The 13457-nt window shown below is 39.9% G+C and overlaps 1 protein-coding gene across 6 annotated transcripts in view; it reads right to left on the reverse strand.

Moving 5' to 3' along the window:
• Positions 1-13457, reverse strand: part of PAM (peptidylglycine alpha-amidating monooxygenase) — a 129825-nt gene that overhangs the window by 109198 nt on the left and 7170 nt on the right. The window contains exon 1 of one of the 6 annotated variants that reach the window (XM_081212363.1): positions 529-638. The exons of the other annotated variants lie outside the window; for them this stretch is intronic. The gene's annotated coding sequence lies outside the window, so the exon portion shown is untranslated. Of the gene's footprint in view, positions 1-528; positions 639-13457 lie in introns of those variants that run through there. 6 annotated transcript variants of the gene reach the window in all.

The raw sequence follows: 13457 nt of genomic DNA on the forward strand, positions 1-13457 counted from the left end.
ACCATCATCTAAAGTAGGCCAATGAGAGAAGGTTGAGCGAGAGAGCTTTCCCTGAAATTGAATTGAGATTTAAACCAGTGACTTGTGGCTCATAATTAATACCTCTTGGCTGCTGTGCTGCATCAGCTTCCCACCCCTCCCACAATGAACTCTGCACATCTGTAAATATCAGCAAAGTACATTTGAAGTTAGGATAATAATATACTTTTATTTATACACAATATATTCTATAGAAAGGGATGTTATATTTCATTTTCATATAAGCTGAAGCCCTTGATTTAGGGAGTACAGTACATTACTCAAGGCGACACCTACTGTCTTAAAGTGAATAGTTCATACAGAGAATGCTCATTTATTTTTCTACCGAAACGAAAAAAGCCACACTGGACTTTCCGGACGTTTGTTTTAGGCTTACTCTCCTACTTATTTTTTATTTGCTTGTACAAGGCTTTTGAAAAATAGGGTAAGCCCTTTCCTTCAGAGCACATTGTGATTTTAAAGTCATTTGATATGAAGTAAAGCACTTACCTGTTGCACCTATACGTTTCACACAACAGTAAGCAGAAGAGCGTTTTGGAAAGGGCTTATGATTTTTCCGAAAGGGTGAATCATCTTCACGTAGATGCTGTGAATAACCCCTGTTATGCATACTGACATCATCAGGAAAGGCTTGGAGGCAGAGGATACCATGGTAACCAAGCAATGTGCTGAGGGACAGAAGCCTTTAATTGCTTTAACAACTTCCCAGGGCTCTGGCTACTGGGTTTCGATTTGCTAAGTAGGAAATGAAGGTTGTCAGAAATGCAGTGAATGCGACACCAATTTGAGAGAGCTCAATGAATCCTGAATCTATTAATTCAGATGTGACTTTTAACAACAACAAGTGTCATCGCCCAAATCCATTGCTGATATCCTCCTGACATCTTCAAGTTCTGTGTAACATGCAAGCCTAATAATGATACTGTTGGGGGCAGAAATGTTGTAAGGGTTCCTCAATTGCGTTTTCTATTAGGCCAATCTGTGTTGTTGTTTGCATGCAAGCAAGGGAAGGGGGAGTTGCTACTAGGTGGAGGGCTTAAAAAACAAAAATGAACTGGACACTGATTTGTGAACAACACAAAAAAGAAAAACTCATTTAGAGGTTGTGCGTTGTAAAGCAGACTGCAAAATGTTATTTATTTGCTTTATTATCATTAATTCAGAGGTCACATGTTGGTAAATTAGGCTGTAAAAGACTGTATTTGCTACATTATTATTTATCTTTCCACCTAACTGTTGCCTTGTGTGTATGGCAATACATCACTTAAAGGACAAAGCTCAAGGTAATGAGGGAGAAATGTGATATGACATAGTAACATGATCAAGAGGAACCTGTATAGTAAGATTTATGAAGCAAAAATTTCTACAAGATCTCCTGTCAGTCATGTACCACAACAAAGAATTTTTCTTATGTTGAGACTTCCTTTGTTATGCCAAGATTTGAGCCATAGAGTATTTCGGGAATTATATCTGGAGATACCAGCATGTCTTCTTTAAGAAAACATGCACAGGTATGCCCAGTTGTTTTGGAAAAGGTATCTTCTGCAGCTGATTTTTAACATGCAGGAGCATGATTTCAAATCAAAGTCATATTCAGAGCATAAAAAAACCAAACACTATTTTATGAACCATTCCTTTGGTGCCGAAACTGCTCTGTGTTATGATTGCTCATGTATAAATGCATGCAAACAGTAACTAAAGTTTACCACCCAGTCTGGCTGCAAACAGCATACCTATCATATATGGTAGATGCTCTGCAGTTTAACCTCTTGGTGACTGCTCAGATACTGTGCTTAAGGATACCAACCATCTGGCAAGCAGTTTGAGAGAGGCTGGAAAAGGAATACATACACACCCAAGACAGAATTAGATAAAGGCTGAATATATGAACAGGAACACAACCTGGAGGCTGGGTTATCTGAAATGCAGTTCATTAGTGGTAAAGATGCAACACTTTTTGGAACAGATATAGGATATGGTGTGGCAAGCTTGGAAAAGATGGTCAAATGTATGGAGCATCTTCTGTTAAGACTAAGAGAATGATTGATGCGTTCATTATGGGTATATGAGAGAGAGATCTTTATAGACTTTGGACCGGCAAGACAAATAAGTCTTCATTAAAAATGTGTAACAAATGGAAACACACAAAAGCTGACAGAACTGGTCTTCTGGTTCATAATACCTCCTCTGCCTCTCATACTTACGAAAAGTCGGATATTGAATGAACAGTTGAGAAGTGGGATGAACTTGTCCATCTGTTCCCAGACTTAATTCCCAGTTTAGGAAAAGGCCTCAGATTCATCATTAAAGAGATGGAATAAGTAGTTCCATCTACTAACAGATTTTTTAAAATGGTCTTTGTATAGTTCCTCTCCCTGCCACCACTGTTCAGCTAGCTCACACAATTACTTGATCAATACTGATTCCTAAAGTTTGCAACCATGCCAGGACTTCATATATCAGTTCAGATTTGATAAAGTTAAACTAAAATACAAAATCAGCAAGTTAGTTCCTTGTTAGGTAGAGGTACAGGGACCCCTGACCATTAGGTCCAGTCGTGACCGACTCTGGGGTTGCGGCGCTCATCTCGCTTTATTGGCTGAGGGAGCCAGCGTACAGCTTCCGGGTCATGTGGCCAGCATGACTAAGCCACATCTGGCGAACCAGAGCAGCACACGGAAACGCCGTTTACCTTCCCGCCGAAGCGGTACCTACTTATCTACTTGCACTTTGACGTGCTTTCGAACTGCTAGGTAGGCAGGAGCTGGGACCGAGCAACGGGAGCTCACCCCGTCGCGGGGATTCGAACTGCCGACCTTCTGATCGGCAAGTCCTAGGCTCTGTGGTTTAACCCACAGCGCCACCCGCATCAGTTCTGTGTTAGAAACACTAAAATTAGCCAGTGGTCATGGAGGATTCCTCTTCCTTGAGTAGAAAAACTGTTCACTATTGCATGACCAACATTATACATTGATACAAATACTCCTGTCGTTTTACGTAAGCAACGGATTTATCAAAGCTTTTGAAACTTAAATATATATTATACATTAACCAGAAGGAACAACAGATGCAAACACATATGTTATTTATTAAACAAATTCTTTTTCATGTCCAGCAAAGAGTACATTTCCTTTCATCTTACAAGATGTTAGACAATAGAATCTTATTGAGAGAGATGACCATCTGGGCTGTGAGTCCTGGAAAACCTGCTCTCTGCCTTGCAGGCTTTTCCTATCACCTGAGGGGGCAGGTCCCTGCCTGACTCCAGCTACAAAAGCTGAGGCTGCTGAACAGATGCTTGGGCTGGGGTATTGGCGGCAGTGGGGGGCACGTGTTTGCTGCTGTTGTTGATGTTAATTTTTGTATCTTTATTTTTTATCTTTAGTTTTATATTTGTTGTGTACTTTTTGATGTTTTATTATGACTACTTTTGTTACATTGTAATTATGTATTTTTTCCATGCTTGAGCATGGTTTGAACTATAGAAAGGTGCCATACAAATAAAATTGTGTGGTAGTCAGAGACTCTAAGTACCTATTTAGTTCCAACTCTATAGCTGCTGCAGAAGCATTCCATAACTTCAGCCACAAGTCAGTAGCATGGCTGTTTAATTGGATCAATTATGCTCTCTATAAATTGACTACAATAGTTACTGTAATAAGCAGCTCTCTATATATATTACTGATAATTAGCTACTTTTTCTTTCTCCCAAAAGAATTTTAAGTGGAAAGATTACATCAAACTAACGCAGGGAATGATTTTTTTAAAGAATCTATCCATTTCAATAGCAATCATAAGTCACCCAAACTTGTGTTTAGAACATATATTTCAACAACTCTTTGTGGAGAAGTGTAAAATCAGAAGGTGCTACAATAGTCATTGTCATTGTTTTATTATTTTGAACCTTAGGGGATATGCAAGAACAGGCTTATTGACAACTGGTTGGTTAGATTTTGAATGTTAAACCTTCAACAGAACAAGGCAACATTTGGGAGAAAGGAAATTGGTGTTTTTTGGAAAATGTGTATTTCATTACAGTTGCTTCTGATATACGTATATACTTTGCACTGATAGGAAAACTAGCTGTCATCTGCATGCTCATGTTAGTTTTAAGTTGACCCTTTCGTACTGATAAAAGCTACAGATCAAAGTGTGTCTTCTCTTCCTTTAACTTCTTGATGTCAAACTCTGTTTGGTAATGAAAAACAGCTATAATTTCCTCCAAACTATAAAACATTAAAGCAACTAAACCACACAGAGAAGTGATCTTTAATACTATACCAATGGTCAAAATTATACAAACAGAAAACACCCCATTGACTACCCCAGTCAGAATTACTGAGACTATTGCCATTTGGTGACCAATGTCTTTCAAACATTGCGCTGCAGGTTTTGATAAGGATCCAAATGACTGGGATGCACATTATGACAGCTTCTCACAAGCTACTGCAAAGAGGTGTCCTCTTACTTGCCTTGGGCAAAAACAGCTTTGGAGACAACAGATCGAAAATGAACTGCTCCATTGCAGGGTGAGAGAGCAACTGAAGCAGTGACTGGGCAATTTGCTTGCAAACACCAATCTAGGTGAAAGATGAGAAAACGTGCGCTTGGAAGTGATGTCCAGTCATAGGTCACCAGCAAAAAGTGCTCGCTCCTTTCTTTTAGAGGGGAATGTGGAGGGGAAGGGGTGGTTGATTACAGTGTTTTATAAAGCTAACAAGCAAATCATCCCCAGTTGCACATAAACATGGGCATGGATCCTTCCAACACTATGAATTTCAGACCAGAAGTGGCCATAAATGGTATCCTGCAAATGAATAGTCTAAGTCCTCAAAAGTAACAAGCTGTTCTTATTAAGTCCTCAAATATAAATAAAGTAGCTTCATCCTTAAAGAACAGTACCTTCCAAGGAGCACATAGATAATGCTTTGACGCAAGAACAAAGAATAAAAGTTCTAGCTTTACGTATGAGCTAATCTAAAAACTAAATGCTAATCACATGCTATTAGAAGACAGGTTGGCAAGCAGTGACAGTATTGTTGTTGCACTAATAGTCCCAAATGCATAAACCAGAATAAAGAAAGAGTTGTGTGCTCAAGCATGTGTATGCGCACACTTCCCCCCAGCCCAGCTTGTTTTATGATTCTCTGATATAAATTAACAATACGTATTACCATAGATAGGAATTAATGAGTTTTCAGTATTGTGCAATTAACTTTAATTGGGAAAATTATATATTCCTGTTTTGGTAGCCAACTGGAAAGATGAATATGCATGCTTTTCATAAGTAAGAGCAAATACATTGGTTTGGTACAGAGATATGAATTAACTTATGACTCACTCTTTTAAAAATTGCATATAATTAATTAGCATGCTACACAAAACAGAGTATACAAGACTTTATTTTTCTACCCTCTATGCAGCCAAATAGGTATTCCTAAGAACACTAAGTGCTACAACCACTAGACCAAGAAAGCCAACAAGTATAAAACACTTGTGACAAAAAGTACTTGCTGAACGAGCTATTGGCCAAAGGTTTAGGAAGCTGCTGTATCATATGCAAGTCCCTTAAAACATGTATTTATTCCATCTATTTTCCTATAGTGCCTTCAAGAATATATAGGCTTCTCAAGGCAGCTTACATTAACATAGACCTGTGTAAAATGTTACCAGTCTTACAGCATTGTCTTTATCCCAAGCTTTAAAAGGCGGGCAAAGTTACCATTTATTTTACAACTTACAAACTCTTTAAGACATGTAATTCACAAGCTTTATTTCAGCCTTTCAAAATGCATGCAGACAGTTTCGACCCTCAACACTACCAGCCTAGAACAATATGATGGTTCTCTAGAAGCCTCCAATATCCAAAATTCATGAAAGTCCTCCCTCCAAAAATCATATACTTAGGTCCAAACAGCATTATGCTAAGGTAGAATTTACTTATCCAAATCTGCAAGCAGGTATCTTGCCTAGCTCTAACCTGGGACCAGACAAGGAGTCCTCAGAGGATGAAACGGTTACCGCAGAGGTCAAGGACTTTGAGGAGCAAGCAGGGAACCCATGCTGAGGATCCCCTTCAAGAGCCCTCTAGGGAGAGGTCTGGTGAAGAACCCTTGGAGCTGTCAGAGGAGCAGGTAGAGCCACCCTGTCCCCAAGGTCAATGCTAAAGAGCAACAACATAGCATGCATCGATGGATCCAGAGTAGTTGCACAGCTCATGAGTAAGAGACCACCTGATGAGTAAGGAATCTGAAACATTTTCACTACCAGCAGCTGGGTCAAGGGATGGTCTAGAAGGCCAGAGTATAAGGTATCCTTCTTGAACTTTCAGTTGGTGGAAACCGTACCAGTTTCTGGCTCCTGGTGATAGGGCCTCCTCCTTGCTGTGCTGTATCTAAGCTGAAATTCCTAGGTCACATTGACTAACCTCTGTTGCCTGACCTTGTCTATGGCTCACATTTTGGACCTAGAATGTTTATCTGTGCTTTATTTTTGTTTATTTGGACTGTGTTGCACCTGTAAACCTGCCGCAGCTGGAGAGTATTTTTCTAAGAGGGTTATATATCTGAAGACTGAGAACTTAGCTCTAGAGGGCACCTACTAGAGTTTGATAATAGCAAGATTGCAGGGGACAGTGCTGCTCAAGTGTCTGTTCAAGCAGCACAAGTAATATACTGTGAGGAAGTCGCACCTCTTTAATGAGGTACCAACTTGCTCGTAACACAATCCAGAAATAGAAATGTAACTGGATTATCACCGAAGATGAGGTGCAGACCGTACCACGTGTTCCTTAAATGTCCCGGGATAAATTCTAGGGCAGAACCTCTATGGACATCTGAACATATTCTCAACTCTTGTTGCAAAGCTGTTTATATTTCTGTTTCTTTTAAAATGGAAACTGCAAATCAGGTTATTAAAGTATAGGTGCAGAACTGGCCAAAACTAACAAAATGAATTTCAACAGGGACAGGCAGGAAGAACCAGCTGCACAAATATAAGATGGAGGACAGCTGGCTTGCCAGTAGTAGGTGTGAAAAGGATCTAGGGGCCTTAGTAGACTACAAGCTTAACATGAGTGTGATAGTGTGATGCAGCAGCAACCAAAAAAAACTAATGCTATTCTAAGTTGCATCAACAGAAGTATAGTGTTCAAATCAGGGAAGTCCCAGTCTCAGTCTATTTGGCTTTGGTCAGACCACACCTGGAGTACTACGTCCAGTTCTGGGCACAATCTAAGAAGAATATTGACATGCTAGAATGTGTGCAAAGGAAGGAGACCAAGATGATAAAGGTCTAGAAACCAAGCCTTATGAGGAGCAGTTGAGGAAATTTGGTATGCTTAGCCTAGTACAGAGGGGACTGAGAGAAGATATGACAGCCAACTTCAAATATCTTAAGAGCTATCACATGGAGAATGGAGCGAGCTTATTTTCTCCTGTTCCGGAGGCTAGGACTTAAACCAATGAATTCAAGTTACAAGAAAGGAGATTCCGACTAAACATCAGGAAGAACTTTCTGACAGTAAGAACTGTTTGGCAGTGGAACAGACTCCCATAAGAGGTGTGGACTCTCCTTTCTTGGAAGTTTTTAAACAGAGGTTGGATGGCCATCTGTCATGTATGATCTAGTTGAGATTCCTGCATTGCAGGGGTTTGGACCAGATGAGCCTCAGAGTCCCTTCCAACTCTAAATTCTACCATTTGATGATTTTATGATTCTAAGAACAAATGCACAGATATATCCACTTCAATTTTACTAAAACAAGTAAACTGCTGCAGAGGCAACAGTACTAACTAGTCTCAGATATTTTCTAAGCAGCTAAGGATACTTGAATAAAGAAGCAACATTGCCGCATAGAATTGGTATCAACCCAGAAGTGTTTTCTGACATTTGGAGTGAATTTTCTTGGAGTGAATTTCAGAAACAGCAGGAAGAAGGCTTCAGGCAAAACCTTATCTCAACTTTTCTCTATTAATACCCACAAAGTCAGTATAATCTGCATATGCTGTATCTGGCAGGCATTCTATGCCCTGTTGCACATAGTTAAAAGTAAGCCAAAGTGCCAATTCTCAATTTTACTCAGTAGGAATGCAAGCATAATGTATGTGCCCTGTCTTTCTTTCCATCTCCAGCAGTTTCCAGGACTGAGCTTTGAAGTTGCTCTAACAGATTTGGCACCTCCAGTATGGAAGCAAGCATTCAAAACAGCATTCTCCCATACATGCCCATTGTTATTAAGAATAGAAAACAAGCGAAATTATTCACTTTAGGACTGGGAAGAAATTACTCTATTTACATGAAAGATCTCTTTAAACATTCATCAAATGCAAACTATGAATGTTAAGTTCACGGCCCTACTTTTAATTACAGCCATGAGGTAAGAGTTACATTCCTCCTGAAGCCAACTAACTGTCAGCAAGTCCCAAATGGCTGCTCAGATGCAATTTTCAGCCACTTCTTCACATTAGGCCAGAGGTGAAGAATCTCTAAGCCAGCACACTACTGTCCAGAACCTTTTGGCCAAGCCACACCCAACTGCCCTTCAACCGATGCCGTGCATGATGTCAGGTGTGAGGCTGATAAAGACATGGCCAGGCCAAAAGGGGTTTTGCAAGCACCCCCAAAGCCCTTGCACAGTACTTTGCAAGCCCTGACAATCAGCTGCTCATCACGGTTTGTAAAATGGGATGCCATTGCCTACACAGTTTGACTTCCAAGCACGTAGGCAAAACTGGGTAATCCAACATCATCGTCATGCTATGTGAGTTACTGGTGGGCAGTCCTGAGGGGAAGGAGGATCCATGTATGTAGAAGATAAAGATCAGGCCTGCTGTCCAGGACCAGTTTGCCTTCCTGACGCTAGGCCTCCATATGCACCCCACACCATGTTTCTTGCTGGCCCCAGTCTACAACGTCCTCCAGTACTGTTGCCTGGCTGGAATATAACCACAGGGGCAGATTTTAGTAATATGGCACCCTGAGTGAGGATATTTGGCATGCACACACACCGCCTGTATATTTCTTATTTTCATAATAACTCATTTTATTTTTATTTTGCAAGGCGTGAGGAAATGTTGCAGAAATCTCTGGCTTTTGTGGGGGTGGGATGCAGCCCACTGTACTCATCACTTGGTCCCTCAGAAGGTTGCTCACTAGGAAATGCAGCATTTGGTCCAAAAAATGGACCCCCAGCCTACGTTAATAAAAACAGTAACCTCAAGAATTGCATCAACAACAGCAAAACATCAGCCATATATGGGTGACGATAACTCATCACAATTAAACAAATGCCTGGGGGTCTTAACCTGTCGTAACCCTGTATGGTGTATGGTCTTAATCTGTCGTAACCCTGCTTGATTTTTTTAATGCACAACAAACTATGTTAACATGAGAAATGTGGCAAATGCAACTAAGAATACACCACCCTTCAATTCAATAATGCCTGAGGCATTTTGAAATAAATATATAACACACTAGAAAATACCAAGCTACTGAATAATCAGAGTAAAAGCAAGAGTAAAATCAAATGAGTGGACTCTTTATAAAGTTTGTGAAAATAAAAAGGTTCCTTTCTACTAAAATGTATTAGGAAATATGCACAATCTCATCCTTATACATGAAAATGAGCAAATTTAAAGATATATCGATTCAAATTTGTCAGGACCATCTTGAGCCCAATAAAGGTTTGTAGGGGCTGGATCTGACCCACACTGAGTTAGCTGCTACTTCTCTACAGGTACAGATAAAACGATAGAAGATACAATGGGGGGGGGAAATTCTGTCACTACTCTTGAGTTATTTGAATAAAGAGTGGAACAAAATATATAATGTATGTATCTGATCAAACAGTACTGGAACAGCCACCTGCCCAGCAATTGTCTAGGTTGGAGAATCTCAATTATCCACAAACAGGTTTAACAGCTGAAATGCTTTAATTATGCTACTATTATTATTTTGTTGTTGTTCTTCCCTAAAGTACAGACCATTTTGTCTGCTCCCTCTACCAAAGGAAACTAGCATTTTTCACAATAGAATTTCAAAATTTATTCCACCACTGTGTTAACAGAAAATGGTATATGACTAGATGGTCAGCTTTTCATGCAACTACTTGGAAGGCCCTGCCCCCATTGTTAGAAACTCATGATATATAAGCTAGGTGCCAAATGGCTCCTTCAACCAGGGTTACAGTTGCCAAAACAAAATGCCTAGTTGCCTTTTTGGGGCCAGGCAGCTCAAAAGTTGTATTTTTCAATACAACTTTTTGGTTCCTGAAATTCATTCTGATTGTGCAGATAAAATATAACAGATAAAATTCTACAGGCTGTGTTTCTAGTGTCCAAAATCAGGCAAGATCCAAGGATCCCCAGGCATGCACCCCTAGATGGTGGAGATGCCAGGTGTCATCCTGGCACCCGGGCATCTTCACTTAGTTGCAAGTGGCTGATAACCAGGTGCAAAATGCCCCTGGCGCCTGGCAAATTTCAAACGTTACCCAAAATGGTGGTGACTTAAGCAGCCTGCTCAAGGGATCTGACCTTTCCAAAAGTTTCTTAACTGGAATGGGAAACAAAAATCTCCTCACTCTAGACTAGGGTTTCTCACCTGTGACCCTGCAGTTGTTGCTGGATTTCCAACTCCCAACCAACCCAGCTGATGGTGATGCCAAGGGCAACTCCAACAACATCTGTGGAACCACAGGATGAGCATTCGTGTTCTATATTTAGCAACTTCCAGAATTTAATACAAATGTAGACAGTCATTTTCTTCCTCAGAGCAACATGCAGAGATCACTGGGAAGCAGGCCACATGCAGGTGGTTTAACCAGAATTGACAGTGAGAATGGCCATACACATGCACCACCATGTAAAACCATGTTCCCTCCAGCCTTCCTAATAGTGATTCTGATGGGAGTACAGAGTGCAGCAACAGTCTATATATGCATCACTGTGTACAAGGATCATGAAACAGGTTAGTAATATTTGTTTGGGAAACACAAATGGTAGAGAAAATTTAGAAGGATAGCCAGAGTTGAAAAACAGTTGAGAAACAGCAAAATACTTATCCTACAAGGCCAACAAGTATGTGCTTAGACATTATGATCACATCCCAATAATAGCAGAAGAGAAATATAATCTCAATAGACAAATACTGCAGTTAAAGCAAAATTCTGAAGATTAGTGTCTGCGCCTGAATATAGCACAATACCCACATGAATTTTATTGCTTGTAAACACTGGTCCCAGTAACACACAAGTAATTTTTCCTTGTCAAGAACCAGCCTTCCATTTTGAAGCTGACTTGAGATATAATATCTAGCAAATACTAAGCATTCATAGTTAAGAAAAAAGAAATGTACAATTACAGATTTACTTGGTCATAAGGCAATATGGTCCACCATTGAAGCATCCAGACAAATATCAAGACAGGTTCAAGAGATGTGGGAGATACCCTACTTGATTTTTTTTATTTGCTGGATATCACGAAATATTCAACTGACAGGGTTATACCTTTGTAGGAGTAAACCTTAAGCCACAGGCCTGTACTGTGTACCCCTGCCTTGAAGGACCACGTCTCCCAATATGAACTGATCTGGACCCTGCACTCATTATTTGAGGTCCTTCTTCATGTGTCTCTTCCACAAGAGGTTTAAAGCGTGGCAACACAAGAATTGGTCTTTTCTGTGTAGGCTCCCCATTTGTGAAATGGTCTCCCCAGGAATGCTTGTCTGATGCATTACATAGCTTTAGGTGCCAAGCAAAACTATGTCTCTTCTCCCAGGCCTTTGTTTAATTAGCCAATCTATGGACTTTTAAACTGAGAGTTGGGGGGGATTGTTTTGTTATCATGTTATGTATTTTTGTGTTTTTATATTGTAAACTGCCCTGTCAGGGATGGTTGGAGTCGTAGTCCAGCAACATCCAGAGGATTATAAATTTCTTCAAGGAAAAGCAGTGCAAATAAAGTTGTTGTGTAAACTGGCAAGAGAACACAATAGCTGCTTTTACAAATAGTCCTGCGAAGTTGTATGTATTGGAAAACATGTATTGGAAAACAAACTATGCACAGAAACTGCTTCCAGCAAGAAATGCCACCCATCTTATACTAACGAGTTTATAGTAAAAAAAAGTTTTATTATAAGTAGTTTATAATAATAATATCCATATGTTGTTTCAATGGTTGGTTTGCTGTACTTTTATGCCACCTTTCGTTGTATTAACATGTTGAATTAACATGCTGTTCAATAGGCTGCTCACTGCTTTGGAGGCCTAGGAAGCCTAAAAAAGCAATATATAAATAAATCATATCATTAAACCTAACAACAGCGAGGATATTCTTGCCATAAAGTTGTGATTTCATGCAAAGCTATGATTAGCCTAACATGGTAATAGCCGCAAGAAAGAGATAAAATTAGAAACCGTCAACTGAGGACGGGCGAGTAACGGGTTCAGGGATTTGCTTCCACATGACAGCAGACTGGTACACAAGCAACAAAGGTTTGATAAAAAGGGTAGGGTGAGCTGAAGATTTAAAAATCTAATCTAAAATTTGGCAAAGGATAAAGAAGTCTGATGCACTTTAGAACAAAGCTAGTAAGATTTTTGAGAAATCCATATCTGGTGCTGCTTTCCATGGTCTCAGCACCAGAATTGCAGAGTCAAGTGAGATTTTGATAGCCACACACGGCACATATTCTGTATTAAACACTAATACTTGCAACTTTGGAGGTTTTTTAAAAAGTCAAACTTCAAACTCTCAAAGGATTCAGATGTTCAATATACTAGATTTTTAAAACATGAGACCAGTCTTGTTTTGTTACTTGACCTCCTAGTATGTCAATATAACATGTGAGGGGAGTTCCTTTGTAGAACATAGCTTCACACACATTCATCCCATGCATATTTTAAGGTACTGGATGCATGTTGAGCAACTCCGTTAGCCATATAAAATGGAACTTGACAAGAGCTCCAGGGGTTGAAAGATAACTGCCTCTCCACCTGTCTGGAGCATGTAATATTTAAGTCACAGCATTTCTTCTTGTAAGTACTTTCCCCATCCTCAAACTGACATCAGATTGGCAGAAATAATCAGATGCTGCAAGGCTGACAGCTGACTGAAGTTGTACACCCTTGCACATCAGAAGCAAGAACACTACCCCAGGGCAAGCAAAGACTAGCAACAATGCCAGGCCAGCAACAGATTTACACAGCTGGATACCTACACAGATCACTCCACTCTCTAATTATTGCCTTACCTTTTGTTTTAGAGACAGTAAAATATTCAGTAAACTGAAGAATACCAAATCATACTTATTGTGCATAAAGCACTTAGCAGTCACATTTGTTCCATAGGATGAGAAACAGCGAAATATGGTAAAACACTTTTTATGAGACCTAAAAGCCTAGCAATCAGCAACTGACA

This window comes from Podarcis bocagei (assembly GCF_964188305.1).
Source record: "Podarcis bocagei genome assembly, chromosome: 11".
NCBI classification, from domain to species: domain Eukaryota; kingdom Metazoa; phylum Chordata; class Lepidosauria; order Squamata; family Lacertidae; genus Podarcis; species Podarcis bocagei.